Genomic DNA, 19,324 nt, shown 5'->3' with positions numbered 1-19,324 from the left:
TTGTTTTAATTCATTATTAATTTCTGGACTTCATTTTCCAGAGGGATATTAAATCTACATTAATAAAACTTCTGTCACAGGCTCACTGAAGATCGTGGGGATTGGTCTCTGAGAGCAGAGAAATCAATAGAAAGTGGGCCCAGCACCTTCTACATCCAGTGTGGTGGGATGGTCAGTAAGATAGCTTGTGAATCCCACAGGCATCATAAATTGCATCCAAACCAGAAACAAGCAGTGTCCTCAGTGGTGCAGAGCTGTAGAGCTGGACTGTGGCACACTGTGAGCTGCCCAAGCAGCTGCTGAGACCCCTCTGCATCTGCTGCTCTTTATCTCCTTCCTACCCACACCTTCCTGGCATAGTCCATGTAACCTGCATCAGAAAAAGCAGCTGTGGGGAGCATGTCAGAGCTGCAGCTGTCTGGCCTGAACCTGAGACAGAGTACAGCAGCAGAAATCCTATAGCTGGAGCAGCAAGGGCTGAGCATGCTTTGCTGGTGGGGGTGGGTTGCTAGAGCAATATTATTCACTGAGAGTTTCCCTCTCTGTTTCATCTCACTACAGGACCAAAAATGCACAGGAGGAACAATACACTGTAAATCAACTGTTATTTTTACTAGAGAAGCCAGCAGGGCCCCAGCTGTGGTCCCAGCATACCAGAGCTGTGGCCCAGGGGAACAGGAACCTGCTCCTGCTAGGAGGAAGGGCTGAGGGACACACACTCCATCACAGTGGAGTCTCTGGCATACATCCCTGCAATTTTGTAGCCGAAGTCACTGTCCCTGAGGCTTTTCTGCATGGCAGTGAGCTCTGTGTTTTCACAGCTCTGGATCTCTATCTGTATTCCCCAATTGCCACTCCATCCTGGAACAAGCAACGCTTTACAGCCTGGGCTCTCTGGACCTGCAAACATGACACTTTCCACATAACTTGATACTTCAATACTGAGTCAATGGATCTACCTGCCAGGTGTGATGGCATCAATACATCAACCAGAGATTTCCTGGTCATCTGTAGAATGGAGAACTCTTCCATGAAGTCAAGCCTGACTTTAGAACACTCGGAGGTTTCTCCTTCCTGTCCTTGAGAGACAGAACAGAGAAAGACCCATTAGGGGCTGCCTCCTAATTAGCAGGATGACCCAGACACCCTTCACTGTGCCCTGGATCATGCCTGAGAGGTTTATCTGAAATGCTGGCTAAGGCAGCAGCAAGGAGCAGAGTAAGCACATGGCCAAGGCTCTCCTGCAAGCCCAGCTCCTGCAGCCTTGAAGCAGTGAGCTCATTCCCTCTCTCCCCTCTAAAACAACTTAAGTTTGTTCGAATAATGACTTAGAGGAAAGAGAGAGCTTTATTGGCAATGTTGGGAGGTGGCATGGAAAGAATTGAGCCTCAGTGGCAGCTCTGTGAGTTGAACTTGCACCCAGAAAACCTATGAAAAGGCACCAAGGACAGTGCAGGAAGGTCCATATGGGATCACCTCTGGCTGGCACTCCCAGGGCTGCCTCCCTGTGTTTCCCCATTGCTTAAAGAGCCTCCATCCCCTGGTTAGCAGGCAGAGCCTGTGCCAGGCAGAACCACAGCAAGACAACTGCAGTGCATGAAATGCCCAGGCTCTGTATCTCTTAAAGGGGGCTTATGAGTAAGATAGGGACAATGCTGCCATCTGAGGAGAGAGTCTTTGGGAGATGCAAACCAAGCAGCCCAAGTGCCACTGTGGGTGCAACTGGGAGCTCACTTTACTGAGCCACAGGTGACTCAGCTGGCTCAGTGCCTGGGGAATAAATATCTGCCTATCAGCGAAATCAGAGAAGTTATAGCTCCAGAAGATCATTCTGTCAGTTATTGTGGAAAATACAGCAGAAACACAGCATTCCAGTATTAAATATTCAGTATAATTAAAAGACAATGTTACTGGGATTTGAGAAGCCTGAGAAACTCCAGAGTCATATGTTTCCTCAGTGGAAAGACAAGCTGCCCACTTTTGGCAGAGAAGCATGTTTCTCCGTGACAGCTTCCCATTATGCTTAGAAATGAGTGAGTTATAGAGAGAGATTATCTATCCACAGTCCAGCAGTGCCATGAATAAAAACCAGATGACATGGTATTAGCAGCTGCTGGTACGTCCCTAGAAACACAGGCACACACAGGGTATATTTTACAGGTTTATTAACTGTCAAACAGGCCTATCTATCCCTCCTCCCACCTTTCATAGCTTTTCCCTAATTCTCCATGGCAGAAGGTTTCTGGGAAATGTGTAGTTCCGACATATGGACAGACATGTGCTGCCCGAACCCACCCAGCACAGAGACACGCTGAACCTGGGCAACCAGGTAACTACATCACACTTAGCGATGCCTCGTTTCATTAGATTAAAAAGACTCCTCTCACCCACTGTCTCCTAGCTGGAGGGACTTACAGTGAGAGATATATCACAAGAATATAGAGGTAAGCCACTGCTGTGCCCAGTTCTGCAATGCTAAAGAGTGTCTGCGGTGCTCAGCCTGCACTAATTTGGTGCCCTCACCCAGTTGTGGTCACACAGGCTCCAGGACTCAAACTGTTGGTGTTTAACTTTGAGGATGTGCTGCTCCAGGCTGGCCCATTGGAACCCTCCAAGTCACAGCCATCAGGGCATAGCCCAGACCAGACACAGTCCCAAGAATAGTCACTTTGTTTGGGAGAGAGGGAGTTTAGCCCTCAAAACACAACCTGGGTTGTGCCACGTGGCTTCCAGCCCTGATCTATTTTATTTATGAGTGCAGACATGGCAGATGCTGTCTGGTGAATTCCCAGGCAGGTTTAGCTTCTGCAGGACAGAACTGTGAAGTGTGTCTAGTTCAAACCAGCCTCTCGATTCTTGCTGACTTAGTCCAATTTTGCTAAACCTTCAAAGGTTGGATGTTTGAAAAACATCTTTTCAGTAGCTTGAGCTGAAATGTAGGCAGGGGGTTGTGTGTGGTGTGGCCAGTCCATCAGCAGAAGTGAAGTGGAAAAAGGAGAGGTTTGGATGGAAACAGTAACTTCTTCCTTGGCTGTGGCCTGTGAGGTAGTGCCAGGCAGGACACAGCGCTTCCTCATCAGCTGGCAGCAGCTCTCACCCGCCTCAGGCCTTTGGCAGCATAAAGGACCTGGGGCTGTTAATCAACAGCAGCTGAAGATGAGCCAGCAGTGTGCCCAGGTGGCCCAGAATGCCAATGGCATCCTGGCCTGGATCAGAAATAGTGTGACCAGGAACTGATTGTCCCCTTGAACTCAGCAATGCTGAGGCAGCACCTCGAGTGCTGGGTTCAGTTTTGGGCCCCTCACTACAAGAAGAACATTGAGGTGCTGGAGCGTGGCCAGAGCCAGGCACCAGAGCTGGGGAAGACTCTGGAACACAAGTCTGATGGGGAGTGGGTGAGGGAACTGGGGGTGTTTAGTCTGGAGGAGGCTGAGGGGAGACCTTCTGTCTCTCTCCAACAACCCAAAAGGACGTTCTAGTGAGGTAACAAGTGATAGGACAAGAGGAAACAGACTCAAGTTGCACCAGGAGAGGTTTAGATTGAAGATTAGGAAGAACTTTTTCCTTGAGAGGGTTGTTAGACACTTGCACAGGCTGCCCAGGGAGGTGATGGAGTCCCCATCCCTGGAGATATTTAAAAGCCATGTTGCTGAGTGCTGAGGGATATGGGTTAGTGATGGGCTTGGCAGTGTGAGGTGAGTGGTTGGGCTCAATGATCTTAAAGTTCTTTTCCAACCTAATTGATTCTTTGATTCTATAATTCTAATGACAAGGAAATAGCAGTGCAGAACAGAACAGAATTGGTTCAGGCACAATTCTTCCCCTCCACCAAGTATAATTATTATGGTGATCATTTGCTAATGAAGCAAACTCCAGGTGCCCTCCTGCTGAATTAGATCATCTGCTAAAGCCAGCCCCAAAGCTGTGCTCCATCACCACAGTGATAAGGGCAGCAAAGACATTAATATAGACTCTTTGTGTTCCTGCTCTGTTTCTCAAACACTGTTTATTTCAGTGGCCAGCAGCCTGACCTGCTGAGGGCCTGCAGCACACTTACACTCACATCCATGAGGCAGTGTGTGACCCCATGAGAGTCTCGGGCTTGTAACTCCCTCCTACCCCTGATTCCTTCAGCATCAAACACCCAAATCCCTCATCCAAGGGCCATTGAACTGTCACTCACTCACAATTCTCTTCTTGTCAAACTGACTCTGCCAACAGCTCTATCATCCTGTTGTTTCTCCTTTTACACACTTTCAACAGAAGAAAATCCAAAGTTGTTCCACAGTAATGTGAGATAAACACCAAATAACAGCTTTTTCTGCCATCATCTCATCCAAACACAGCACAATAGCATTGTATTAAACTACTCAGGCTGAAGGATTGGGGCTTTAGGGGGTTGCAATTCCCCTCATGGGATAGATCCACCATTCCTCAGCTCTGTGTTACTGTGTCACTATATGGAGTGCACATAATCAAAGCAGGCTGGGATGTAGTTGTGTGAAAAATGATTCACTGAAATATAAGATTCCTGGAGAGGGGATGCCTTGATTTTTTAATCCTGAAACAGATGAAGTCCATCAGTGTCAGGGACTGGTAGTGGGAGCATTGCTGGTGTGGGCACACGCAGCATCTCTTTCCCAGAATCAGCCATTGGCTCTGAAACCCTCTTTTCTTCCTTTACATAGGAAAATGAGACAACTTGCCTCCAGCAGCCTCCTCAGGAGTGTAGAGGGTGGTGACAGAGTGCCACTGACGTTTTTCTTGGAAAGTCAACACCAGCAAGTTGTCAGAATTAAGATTTACTAGGGTCAGAGACACAAAGACAAAAAATTCCCAAGTTTTTGAAGAGATCTGTTTGGTAAAAGGATTAGAAACACCTTACTGACAAGTTGCCTTAGAAATGTTCACAGATAGCTGTGTTTCTGGGTTCAGCTAATACCTGACACTCCATATCTTCAGTCAGAAGCCATTGCTGACAGGCTCTAATTCCCCTATATATTAGCAATGTGAATCTGCTTAAATGTTTTTGTACTCAGAGAAAGCAGAGAGCATGAGCTAGCCAAGTCTGCATGGCAAATTCATGTCAAAGCCAAAAAGAGAAGCAGTTGGTGGGAGGAAAAAGACACTTTTGGGTCTGTAGGATCCCTCCTCCCCTTCTTGCCTGCTGCAGAGGCAGCTGCACTCTTCCCCCATTCAGATGAGGTCTGCATGGAAGCCCAGTGACCCCATTCCTCTCTCTTGTCTTCTGTATTGTCCTGTGACTCCAACAGAGTTTTCAGGTGACTGCATCTAAAGAGACCAGCCAGCTGCTACTGGTGCTGGGATGGGAAATGTGCCCTTCTTCACTGCTCCACTCTCAGACCTTTCTCTCATGCATAACAAAAGCCTCAGGGTTTCCATCTTTCTCCCCTTAGCTCTCTGCCTTCTCCATCTCTCTCTGTCTACTGGGAGCAGCCAAAGTCCCCACATACAGCTGAAAAGGACAGCTGATGTGCTGAGGATAGAAGGATGAGCTGATTTTTGTGGCTGCTTTGTGTACACGTGGTTTGTCATCCATAGACCTGAAGCACAAGGAGGTTTGGTGGCTGCTTAGAGCATTCCATCTCTTGTGGGAATCTGCATCACTATCTGCTGCAGGGCTGGAGGGAGGGAGATGATGCTGTGCCTGGCAGTCATACTGATGTCCTGGTCTGCTCCATCTCTGTGGAGTACCAGCAGGAACAGCACATGGTGAGGTATTTCTTCCTGGGAGCCCCCAAGAGCCTGCATCTCTGTACTGTGCAGCCTGGATGTGCTGACTGGATGCACATCAACTTCACAGAGTACCTGTGCCAAGTCTCACTGCCTCCCAGTGTACCCCCCACATCCCAGAGCACTGAGCTGTGCATGCACAAGCAGCCCTTGGTGCAGGATTTCCAGAGGCCTGAGAATCAAAGGCAAGTGGTCACCTCGAGTGCTGTGTTCAGAGTTGAGTCCTTCACTACAAGATGGACACTGAGGTGTTGGAGCTTGTCCAGAGACAGAGCTGGGGAATGGTCTGGAGCACAAGTCTGATGAGGAGTGGCTGAAGGAGCTGGGGATGTTTAGTTTGGAGAAGAGGAGGCTGAGGGGAGACATGATCACTCTCTACAGCTACCTGACAGGAGGTTGTAGCGAGGTGGGGGTTGGTCTCTTCTCCCAAGTAACAAGTGATAGGACAAGAGCAAATGGCCTCAAGTTGCACCAGAGGAGGTTTAGATTGGAGATTAGAAAGATTTTTTTCCCTGAGAGGGTTGTTAGACACTGGTCTAGGCTGTTCAGGGGGGTGGTGGAGTCCCCATCCCTGAAGATATTCAAAAGATGTGTAGCTGAGGTGCTGAGTGACATGGTTTAGTGGTGGGCTTGGCAGTGTGAGATTGGTGGTGGGATTTGATGGTCTTAAAGGTCTTTTCCAACCAAAATGGTTCTATGATTCCATGAAAATTCTGACATTCCCCTTGGGTAATCTTTCTGGACATTAGAGATGGTGATGGGCAACCTGATACACAGCCACCCTTGAGTCCTTTCCAACTGAAGAATGGCTAGGAGCATGGACTGAGTACAAAGGTCTGGCCAACCACAGAAGCAAACCCAGACTGCAAGGGCAAGCAAGCATCTCTTTAGGAGAGATTTGATGGAAAGTAGGGAGTTCCTTATGCTGACTTAGGTAAAAATTGCTTTAGTAGCACTGCCAAGGTCACCGCTGGCTCATCTAATCAGCCGTGAAAACATCACTGCGTCACGTTAAAAAGCTGCCCCGAGTCATTTTGCACATGCAACTTTTCTCACTCTTTATTTAAACTTTCTAGGTTTGTTTTTTGAGTGTTTGGAAGAAACACATCCTTCCTCTGTTATCTTTCCTTGAATTCCTCCCAAAACCTAACACGTCAAATCTGCTTTGTCCTTCACAAGGAGCTCCTGAAGACAGACCTGGCTGGCTGCTTGCTTAGCTACGTTTTTACTCCAGCAAATGCTGTGTTTTCAGGAGACTACTCTGAGCATTGTGGGAGGTTTTACAGCATTGTTAGAAGCTGTGTTCAGTGGATTAATATGGCTTTAATGAAAACAAATCCCCAAATCGTCAGTTTTGACTGGAATTTTCTTAAAATTTCCATTAAGAGCAAATTTATGAGAGGCAAACTCAGAAAGCCTGGTACAAAAAAAGGTGCCCACTTATATGGACCCAGACAACCAACTTTCCAGCAAATTCAGTTCCCTCAGAGCAGAAAACCCACTCCCAGCTACGATGGCTAGATTGACTAGCCCTTCAGCTCATTCTCTATTAGTGATCTGTTCAATAGCTTCCCATCTCCTGCCTGGAACATCTATGAGGTTTCTAAGTGTAAATGAGAAGAATATGGGCAATAGATCAGCAGAGCAGAAGGAAGATAGCTACATGATGGAGGGCTTTGTACTGGTTGAAGACCATTGGTTTCATGTAAGCAGAAGACAGCAGTGTCTGCGTTTCAAAGCAAATCATTATTTTCAAGGTCACAATGACTTAAGCGTCTCCCAGTTCAGCTAATCTCCAGATAACTGGGTATATTTGGTGCTGGGACCCCATGGTTTAGCAGCACTGTCTCTGTCAGTACTAGTAACCTGGGGAGGGCCATAGAATGGACTTGAGTGGTCTCCAGACTGCAGCACTGTTTACATACACTGTTCTCCCAAACAATGCCCGAGCACCATTTAGAGGATAGTTTGGGCCAGGAACCACTTCTAGATGTCAGTATGGATCTGTCCAGCTCATTTAAGGAGAGAACAGTTTAGCCAGCTGGATACCAGCAGAGACCATGAGCCAGTGAGTGAGTTCTGATTTGTTTCTTCTACTAGCACAGACAAAATAATTGATTCTCCTACTCTATGAGCCAAGCCATGGAAAGAATGGTCCTGAATTGACCATCAGGGTAAAACAAACTCAGGTAAACAAACCTAGATTTCACATATTCCTAAACCAGAAGAATTAGCTCATGTGGTACCAGGTTCTACAGCAATGTTTTGCACAGATTACCAGACACAGCTCAGATGGGCATGACATGCCCCATCCTTTGCTCCTATCTCCTAGCTGCAGCCCCAGCCAGCTCCATTCAATGCTGTCTTAATCCAACTGGCAGAGCACAAAGCTTTGTCCCCTCCTCTGTGTTTGGTCCCATGGTGACCATGCAACACAGCTATGTGCTGGTTTGGGTTCAGTCCCTGGATGTGGAATCCCCAAATGCTAGAGAAACCCAAGCCATTGCCTCTTTAGCTTGCCTCCAGTGAGGGGAAGGAATGCTGCTCTAGGCTCGATTCCTGCTGTGCAGCAGGGATGCGATGACCTTCGGAGTTACCTTGGCATAACACAGCTGACTTTGTTACTTGAGCTACAGGTTTTCTGCTCTGCATAACTGTCCTTTTAGCATGCTCCTACAGCCACATGCCTTTGAGTGGCCTGGAAGAGGCTGAGGCAGCCAGGCAACTCTGCTTCTTTCAGTCAAAATTTCTCATTTTGGAATACAAAGCCTATGGAAGTTTCCCCTGCAACAGGGATACTATCAGAGACACCAGCTGAATTCTGGCTTTCATTGCCATTGTCTGCAATCAACTTAAGCAAGCAAAGATATTAGTGAGACCAAGCATATCTCATGCTTTTATCACAGAGCTGGAGTCTGCAGAGGATTTTTCACCTTCCTTTGCATGTAACATACAGCAGTGATGGATACAGAGACCAGATTAGACGGAGATCTCCAACTGGAGATTGGTGCTAAATTAATACAAACGGAAGCAGCTCAAGATGCAAATTGCACATGCTGTGGAGTTAAGAGGTTTTGTGTACAGGGCTTTGGTTCAAACCCTTATCTTAATGCAAAGGGAAAAAGCCATGGAGATGGCACTCTGCAGCGTGCTGGGTTGAAAGTGATGTGGCCTAGTTTAAGAAAGCGCTTCAACACGACAAATTTATGCAGATAATCTGCACGGTAAATGTTTGGCTGGCAGTATTTTGGGTTGTGGTGTGTATTTGCCTTTCAGTTTCTCGGGATCTGTGTGTATTATCTTGAAAAAGGGCAGTCGAGTGCTGCAAGAAAGTCAATTGTGTTTTAAATCAGCCGACTGTATCACATGTGGCAAATCAAACTTCGAACACGAAGCGAGCTTTGGAGCCAACTTTCTGTGGCAGGAATCCATTTCACACTCAGCTGACAACAGGGTTTGATAAGAGCTCGGCCAGTGTGAATAACCAGCTGCCTTCTATATATATTTTGATTTGGTAGCATCTGTTGAAGTTTTATATCACTGAGAGATTGTTGGTATTCTTTTTAAGCGTTAAAGCTACCTTGACAAGGTCAACAACAATTTCTACAGAGGTCAGCATTTTTATTTTGAAATATTTGATCATAATTCTATCAAACATTAAAGGAAGAGTTTGGCTAGGGCACATAATGAAATTGGACAGCTCACACAATCCATTTATCTTTTCAACTGTAAACCTCTGAAGCGCTCTAGTTCATCCAGTTTCAAATGAACTGCAGAAATGCCCGTCTCCCTTCATCCAGCCTACAAAAAAACGGTGCTTGGAAATGCTCTTGATCTCTTATTGCTGATATGGAAAAGGAAAAATAATTCCCCAGGACATACTAGCTTAGCTGTGTTCTTCTGTTCTGTTTGCTTTACAAACATCTCTCCTGACTGAGGATGTTTATTTCCATGCTGATTCAAAGTCACTTCTTCATTGCTGAAAATATTTAATAGGTGGGTATTTCTTTTCATAGCACATTTTCTAAACACATTAGCACCATTTATAAGAAACCCCTATGCAAAACATACATGACCATCTTATGAATAACCTCGCTCAGACTTTAGCAAATCTAACAGCAATAGAAGTAAACAAAATCAGTACAAGTACTAGGTCTGATGCATAGAACTGAATCTTCTTGGTTTATCCCACACACCATTTATGAGTGCTGAGAAACTAATGAAACAATGAGAGCTGCATCCTCATGTGCTGAGACTAGGGAAGGGGGATGCCTACAGAAACATAATGGGTGCAGAAGCTTTTGTGCATTTGTCTTCTTTATCTATACTTGTACCTAGGGATGTAGCCAAAAAGACCTGATGCTACTGTTAGGTTGTCCATACACATAGCTGTACTCCCTCCCCCAGAGAGCTTGGAGTTGAAGCCTGTTGGTCTTCCTGAATGCTCTCACCAGTTTTTGTACCTGGACAGTTGCAAAATTAAGAATATATCATGATATTTTGAAGCTTCTGGTTTAACACACTCAAAGATAAGAATGCCATGAAAGTATGATGCATCAGACAGACAGTCCTTCCCCTGGGAAGGTCAGGAGAGGCTGAAACTCACTTGCCAGATGCTGGTTACACGGCTTAATGCCCTGTGGCAAAGCTTGGATGCTACAGGCAGCTGAATGGCCAGAGACCACAAAAAATGGGAGAGCTAAGCAGAGTGCTTTAACCTTGAAGCCAAATAAAGGAATGTTGTACTGCAGAGCTCCCACTGATAATCTGGCCTCTAATCTCCTGTGCATGAGTGTGGCCTCCAAGTTCACCAGAGTGATGGCCAAGACCTGCCCAAGACTTTTCTGTGCAATCAGTCAGGGTCTAACACACCTTGTTCTGCAACAGAGAGGGCCCCCTCCACTCCTGGTGAGCACCCCAAGGGAGCCTTTGCTTCTCAAGTCAGCAGAAGGTACTGAACATAGTCAAGGATTAGGCTTGTCATAAGACCATTGTTATTTCACAGGGAATGGAGAAAGTTAACTTGTCACCTACAAAAGGATGGAAACTCCCCCTGCTTTCAGCTACTCATATGAAGCACTATCTGCAGTTTTCCCCAATGAGTCTGTACATTCAGAGACTAGATGTGAAACCAACCACTGACTGCAAAGCTTTCTGAGCCCTGTGTGCCTTGGGATGCAGCAAGGAAGCTGCCTGGGGGATGTCCCCTGGGCTGGTCCCCTCCATCAGTCACAGCAGCCACCACATCCAACATGTCAACAGAAGAGGGACAGGGACAGTGCACTTCAAGGAGCAGATTAAGTTGCAATGGGGAAAAACCCTGGGCACAGGCAAGTCCTGGGTCCGCTTCTGGATGTTCAGTTATTTCTCCTGTGATAAACCTCTAACTCCACTGCTTGTAACACATCTGTTTTATGGCACAAGAGGGTAAGTTTGTCTTAGAAAAACAGAGTTCATTGATAAGAGGAAGAACACAACTGGAAAAGGAATACAAAACTTCTGCAGCACATGACGGGAGTGCACCAGATGGAGTTCTAATTAATATTTTTGTTTAAAAAAGCTCAGTTCTAGCTCTTCATTCAGACTCCAGTTTGGTTCAGCATTGCTTTATAGGCTAAAAAATAAAAATGCAGAGTCTAAATACTGGTCTCTCTCTGGGAAGAGGAAATGGCCTCAAGTTGCACCAGGGGAGGTTTAGATTGGAGATTAGGAAAAACCTGTTGACTGAAAGGATTGTCAGGCACTGTCTCAGGCTGCTCAGGGAAGCGATGGAGTCACCATCCCTGGTGGTATTTAAAAGCCGTGTAGATGTGGCGCTTAAGGACATGGTTTGGTGGTGGACAGGGCAGTGCTGGGTTAATGGTTGGGCTTGATGATCTAAAAGGTCTTTTCCAACCTAAGTTATTCTGTGATTCTGAGATACCTGCTGGACTAACACGAGGAATGCTAAAAGTTGGTGGGGCTGAAGCACAGGGACTGTCCTGGTGCATGTCAGGACTGCCTGAAGCCCAAACAGATCTTACCCCTACCCCCTCCAGCTCTGCTCCTGACACCCTTGAAGGTACTTTGGAGGTGGATGAGAATAAAACCAGGATGCTGGGCTTCATTTTGTGACTGCAGGCTCAGCATTGTCACAGCTTGAAAGAAAAGTAAAACAATACTTGCTCACCACAGGAATTAATGGAGGGATAAGAAAAGCTTATTTCCCCTGGTATTTGTAAAAGAAGTGCTGGTGATAAAGCAGGGCCATTAAAAAGGAGGAGGGTGAAATGAATGACCACATGAGATAGTGAGTGTCTTTTAATGAAAAACAACAACAAAAAATCTCTTCTTTTTTTTTCTGCAAAGAAAGGATAAAAATGAAATAAGACAGAGTGATTAGGAGAGAACTGGGCCAGGGTAAGACCTGTCAGTGATAACAGCACCGAGGAAATAATTGGGAAATGTAAACACATACAAATGTGGGCAATGACCCGTGTCCTGAGGAGAGAGCAGAATTAGCCAATAAACATAATGAACTGTGGAAGGAGAAGCTGAGGAGGTTTTCTGGAGAACTGGGGAAGATTTGGCTAAGCAGGAGGAGCAGAAAGCAAAGGCAGCCTGGGGTGTGAGAAGGAGCGATCCTCAGCCCCTGGCTGGTGCAGTCTCTGCAGGAAGAGGGAAGGGGAGGATGAATGTACACCATCAGTTGAAGAAAGGGAACTAGGGAGAGACACTGGTGTCACTTTCATTCTGTTGAATGCAGGTTGAGGGCAAGGTTTGTAACTGGCCCCAGTGGTCTTCACCCAATAATTTGGGACTGGGACTGATTTCCCAAGGTGATCCTGCTTCTGAAATGAAGTGTTGTGCGTCTGCCCACTGGCCTGGTGTCCCAGAGATGAGGCTTGGGCATTTTCTGTTCAGGAACACTGCAGACAAGCCAAGAGCAAACCAAACACATTGTGCAATGGCATGACACAGGGAGCTCCTAACCAGGGGCTGAGCCAGCTGGAATTCCAGGATCTGAGATACGCTACTAAAATGCACCATCAGCTTTAATCCAAGGACAGCACAGGTCTTTGTCCCTCAAAATATCTAAGAGCTTGCTCAGCACTGCCAAGAACAGGAAGATGGCTTGGTGTGACATCAGCCCAAACCCTGCACTGCAGCTAACACTCTCTTCTTGCATAAGGACTTGCCCACAGTGCCACATCTCTCTGTAGGCAGACCCAGGGACTGATGTCCTCTGCTATGACTGGTGTTGAGACCACGTTTCCCTTGTGGATAGGATGGCAGCTGCCTGCCCTTGAGAGATGCTAGAGCCTTTCCTCCTCCATGAGGAAGAGTCAAACCTCCCTACCACTGTACAGAAAGTCTCTTTCAGTGTTTCCAACAGACACTTCTTTACTGCAAAGTGAGATCAAAGTGACTAAGTAACTATATCTGTTCATGCTTTCATTAAACCCAGTGTGAAAGATGGATGGGAGCAAAGCAGAAGTGCAGGCCAGGAAATCAGAGAGACTGTTCCCAGTCCATTTGTTTGAGTGACACAGCCAAAGTCTCATAAGCTGGGCCATCCTGGAGATCAGTCATGCTGCTAGCAGACACTACTGCTGGAAGCACAAAGACTTCCAGAAGATGATGCTGGACATCTCGATGGCCCTCTGGGAACTGAAAGCATCTCTGCTGACTGGCCAGCGGTCATGCTGCCTGTATGACAGATCTCTCTCTCCCTCCTGATGTCCTACCAGATGGCTGTGAACTCCCCCCAAAACTTGCCCCTGCTGAGAGGAGTGAATGCCTTTATCATTTCTAATGCTGAAGGGCTGCAAGTTTTGGAAAGAGTTGCACTTCATATATGAGGGGAAAGAGAATAAGTGCATTTAATGTGATTTCTGAAAAACTGAGGAAGGTGAGTTTGGGCAGAGGAAAGGTTTTGTCCTTCTCTGTGATAAAACAGGAGAGATGCCTGCCTTGCAGTGGGGCAATAGCTTTGACTACTCAGGGGCTCGAGTGCCCCAGTGTCACAATCTTCCTTCATAGTCCCACAGTTGTGTGGTGATTTTTATCCCTTGCATTGAAAGCATGCCATTGACTCAATGTATGTCTGCCTCTACCTCCTATAAACTTTCAAAGCCTCATTATTTAAATGGAGGAAGCTGTGTATCTATTGATTTTCCTTTCCAAATAAACAGTTGTCAATTAGGTGAAAGCTTTGGAAGCTGAGTGGCTGTCATCTGAATCTATCCTCACAATCTCTTTGGACATTGCTATTAAATGGGACCATTCAGCTGTTTTAAACCCTGATTTGACATCAGGAGAAGAAAAAAAGAGTTGCTTCATCCTTCCTTCCCAAAGTGTCTAGGCAGTCCTGCAGAAGCAAAGGATGGCCTTAGTGCAGATCCTTAGAAGGTCCTTGCAGCACAGGAAACACCTCTGTGGGCTGCTGGTCCCTGTGCCTTTGCCATTAAATCCCAACATAATATGTCCTGCTTTTTCATCTAAGGCTCCTACAGAAATTTAATAGGAAAAATCTTTACTTCTACATTTTCCTCTGCCAAAACACTATCCCTCTGAGTAAATGGAACTTCCAGACCAGATCCTTGGTCACTTTAATGTCTCAATGGCTGGACTTGAACTAGATCATTGAGGACTATGGCAAAGACCTTGTATCTTTAGGAAGACATTTTCCTTGCCACTGGCTGTAGGGATCAGGATGTTTGCCTGCCTGTCTGCTCTCCCAGGAGGCTCTGAAGGAGTGACTGCAGTTTGTCCTAGGAAAAAGATGCTGGTATCTCTTTGAAGAGAAAAGAGACAAAATAAGAAAGACATTTCACCCTGGGATGTCTGAATCCACACAGGAACTCTTGCTGGTAGGGAGAAGTTATGAAAAAATAGCAAGTCACAAAAAACAGCAAAAGTTTCCAACACAGACTCAGCTGCAGACAGAAAGTGGTTATATGAGAGCAAAGAGATATGTTATATCCTTATAGTGTAAACCACTGCTGTTCAGCAGAGATTCATCTGTTAATACCAGAAGAGAAATTGGCCCATGGCTTTTTGCTGGTTTGCCAGACTTTTATTAAATGCACAAGAATGCCAAGTCTGTAATGTCTAAAAGTGAATTTATTTAACAATGAACTCTTTGAAAAGGGAGTCCCAGATGTGTAATTAATAATGAATCAGTGATCTGAAACATGATCCAAAGCCTACTGAAGCTGATAGACAGACTCCCTGACTTCAAGGAGTTCTGGATAAGGCTCTCATTAAGCAAATGGAAAAAAAAATTAACTAGCTGAGCCAGCTAGTTAGTTAAAAAAAATGTTATAGCTTGGGTTCTGCTCTTAACAGAGACACTCAATAATCTGCACTGCACATAAATCCTCTCTCTGCTGACAGAGGACTCACACATTTCTATTTCTGAGGCTGAACTCCTAGATTTCAAATCTAGGAGATAAACTAGACTGGAAAAAAAACAGAGCTGCAAGAAAGTCCCCAAAGAGAAACCTGCAGCGGTTTGAACCACAGCTCATTTCCTCTTGGCATGATTTGGGAGATAACTGCCATACATGTGTCATTTGGAGGCCACAGATGCTGCTGCTCTGTGTGCTGAAGCCCTGCTCACAGCCCAGCCCTGCTCCAGCGCACCCACCTCTGCTCTGCCCCGGAGGGCTCTGCATCAGCTGCACCCAACGATGTGAAACCCCTGCCAGGCCCGGGACAGCACGGCCTGAGGAGGGGGAGATGCAGCTTGTCTTGCACCAGCCCAGCTTCATGCAATTTGTCAGGGATGAAGATGGTTTGGGTGAGCCCAATCCAGTCACCACCATCCCACCACCGGCCAAATTTGACACAAGTGCTGTGGGATGGGGTTGTGGCAGCCCCTGTGTTTCATTCACCATTCAATGTGACTCGAATGGGGAGGTGGATGAGATGTTTGCTGAGGAACAATTTCATTCTCCCATGTCTTTGTTTTTGGGAGTGCACATATTAAATCATCCCCTTGAGTCAAACATTTTTAAGTACAGTAACACAGCTCATTGTTAAATAATCAAACAATAATGAAAATGAACCACCTCTCATTTCTGCTGAACCACCAATGCATCTACACTGCATTTGCTTTTTTAATAGCAAATTGTAACTCAATCTAAATGTAAATTCCTGGGCAATCTGCTATCTAATTCTCATTATTTCCACTTGCTTAATGCAATTAGAAACATCTGTCACTGATCAACTGTCCACACAGTGAAAATAAATAATAATTCATGCTTTCTGCCTCCATGGTGTTTGTCAGAGGAAGGACTGCTTTAAAAGCATCCACTAAAGCCTGAGAGCTAGGGCTGTGCAAAATGCTTGTGACAAGCTCTGAATCACGCTGAATGTGCCTGACCATCAGTGTCTCTATATCTCAAAGACATTTGCTGAATGATTTGAGAAAATCGTACATATATGTAAGAGTGACCATCCTAGTTTCTGGAAACAATTGGCTCTGGGGTGTCCCATCTTCAGCAATATATTGTGTCCTTCTGGGGGGCAAATCTCACCCCCTACTCCCAAAGCCTGGACCCAAAGCTGTGCTAGAGCAGACAGATGTTTGTATTGAAGATGCTGTGGTTGATGAAGGGGCAGCAGGAGACTAGTGAATGAGACATGGGTGGAGAAAGAAAGGACACTGGAGTCACTGGGACTTGAGGGTTATCACATCTGCTGCTTCTGGTCCTGTTTTGGCTCTGCCCATGAGAGCAGTGGAGGGAAACAGCAGAGTGGGGAGCGTGAGAAATGGGCACCTAGTCCTCAAGAGATGGACCAGGCCAGGGGCACAAATGGTGCTTCCTCCTCTTCAAAGCACATTAGGACAGACCTGCATAAACTCTCTGGTTGCACAAAACACAAGAAAAATCAAAGAACTAGAGAAAATAAGCCCGAACTGAACCTCAAGAAATGGCCTTGTTATCCCTTGCCCACTAGTGATAGGGATAGAGGAGGAGTAAAGGCAGTCTCTCATTAAGTATCTACTTCTGAAACATCTTAAGAGAACTAAACTAATCCAAAACCCAGTCTGACTAGTAACCAAGAGAAGCACCAGCCACAGCCAAACCCCTCAATGTGTCTGATTTGAGCTGCTCAGCAGCTGGAGGTTGCCCCATGGAACAGCCTGGCTGCTTCGTGGGACTGGTGCATGGATGCTGAGGAGGTTTCTCCTTCACCAGAGATCAGAGGGGCTAAGGAAGCAGGAGACATAGCATGGCCCACATTGCCCCGTGGGTCAGAACAGCCCCACACATGAAATGCTCACCCTGCCTTCGAAATGAGGAGAGGGGATGGAGCTTAAATGGCTCAGCTGCTGTTCTTAAAGAGGGCAAAAGTAACTCTCTTTAATTTGTTGCTTTTCCAGGAGACAATTGTAACTCAGAGACGTTATAAGATACACTCTGACACTGTCTGGGCTGCCAAACCAGGTGGGCAGGATGAGCTGAGAGTTACTGGCCTGTTCACAATCTCGTCAGGTTGCATCTAGTCACTGCTCCACCTCCTGCTCCAACCCTCCTTTTATTTATTAGAGGGTTGCATGCTGAGCAATGAACCAGAGGTACCTCTGCAGCTTGGCAGCCTTTTGGTCCCTGTGGCCCAAAACCGTGCCTGTGCCTGTTTGAGGATGAGGAGGTGTCTGTTTGAGGATGAGGAGATGCCTGTTTGAGGTTGAGGAGATGCCTGTACTGCTCGTGTTGTGTTATTCCAGGGAGCGAAGTTCCCAAAGGCAGATGTGATGGGAGCCAGGCTGCACTGCTGGCCTGCTGTCTGCTTGCACAGGAGGGATTATTCTTGTTCTGATAACAGGAAAGCCAGAGACAGACAGCACACAGGAGGGGAGACTCCTCTCCAAAGCCAGCAGTACATCACTAACTCAAAATCTACACTATTCATCAATTTCCCCCAAAATAAAACCCTTCCAGTGTTGGCACATTTCGCTGGCTCTACCTCCAAGCATCTGGTTTGACCTGCTGCAAGGACAGCATCACCTTCAAAGTCAGGACAAAGACTGGAGCTGCCTCCCAAGGAAGGTTTAGCTTTGTGCTTCTTCCTCCTCAAATATGGGCACTTTCCCAGCAAAGGTAATAACAGAAGAGTTTTTGCTCAAATGTAATAGTGATGAGCCAACCTCTGGGTGCAGAGAGATGGGAAAGTAAAAGACATCCTGTCTGTTTTAACAGCCTCTCATCCAAAAGGATTGCTTCTCTGGGAGAGGAATGTATGGGGAGAATGAGCACATCTCTCGGTGCTCATGATGAGGTCATGCAGCTTTTCAAAAAGCATGACCCAATTATAAGCCAAGAGCCATTTCCTCAGTCCTGAAAATTAGAGAAGCTGATGGTTTCTCTGATGACATCCCGTATGGCAGCAGGCAGGAATGCCACAGGCAGCTGTGCTGCTGTGCCTGCCCTGCTCCTTCCCCAGGCACTGAGCTCATGGGCACGCTGCCCTCAGCCAGCTCGTGCATCCTGGGGGAGGAGGGGGAACTGGGAAAAGAAACCACCAAAGAGAAAGACAAATCCTTCTTGACATCAGATCGCCCAAAGCTTTCTCATGAGCAGGCACTTCCCTGAAATAAAGACAGAAAGGACTGACAAGGCACTCACTGGAAATACAGTGAAGGGTGGGGGGTGGAGATTTACTATATCACTAGGGATGGTGTTCTGCATCATTTCCAAAGGAATTGTGCCTAAAAACTCACTCCTGAGCCAAGGCAGGGGGAATGGATGGGGACTATAGAGGGAGAGGTGGGATGGGCAGGGTTGGGGAGCACCCAGGACTCCCTTCAAGAAGGGCAGGATGGTTTCCTTGCAGCCTCGTGCCCATCCCCAGCCTGCTGCCCCTCTGCATGGTTCCAAATGTCTCCTTTCCCTCTCATGGCACAGGCACTTGTGTGAATCAGCCCCATGCTGGTGGCTCCTTTGTGAGCCAACCATGGTGCTGTACATGGCTCCTTTGTGCTTTGCTCAGTGCCATTGCCAGATGTGATGCTGAGACCTGTGCTTGTGTCAGTACATGTGGGCTGCCCTAAACGTGCCAGCCCAAATGCATTGCTGAGGGCAACCCTTTCCAACCTGATACCACACAGCCATAGCCAGATGCTGCTTTTGGTTCCCTTTAGCAAAGGAAAGGGAAAGGAAACCACTTTCTAGTGAGACAGCAACAGTTTAGGACCTTTTCTGCTCATTACATGCAACACCCCTGAGCCCAGGAGCATCACTCATGGCTGAGGTTCTCACTGTGCTGTGCTGAAGGAAGAGCCTTTGATGAAAGTTGAGATCTTTTGTCTAAGGTGCATTCACCTGTGGCTGAAAAGGAAAAGGAATAGAGAACAATTTTCTATAAGCTGAGTAATGTAGCTTAGACAATCAAACCTGGCATCTCTCAATCACTATCAACCCAGTATTTGTACTGCACAGTCCGATGGCAGCAACAGGGGGAAATGCTCCATCCTGAAACGCTAGCTTGGATTGGAAATGCACATTTTTTACCTTGCTTTGAAAGCAAATCTGCTGTGCTGCCTTGCTCATCATTTCCTCTGAGCTATGCTCTTCTAGAC

General features: G+C 46.6%; 1 protein-coding gene across 4 annotated transcripts in view; it reads right to left on the bottom strand.

The window, feature by feature from the left end:
* The window catches only part of FRMD4A (FERM domain containing 4A), a 226,932-nt gene that overhangs the window by 106,987 nt on the left and 100,621 nt on the right, over positions 1-19,324 (bottom strand). The window lies entirely within an intron of this gene.

This window comes from Colius striatus, chromosome 1 (assembly GCF_028858725.1).
Source record: "Colius striatus isolate bColStr4 chromosome 1, bColStr4.1.hap1, whole genome shotgun sequence".
Classification (NCBI taxonomy): domain Eukaryota; kingdom Metazoa; phylum Chordata; class Aves; order Coliiformes; family Coliidae; genus Colius; species Colius striatus.
This window is presented reverse-complemented; position numbering and strand designations above follow the sequence as displayed.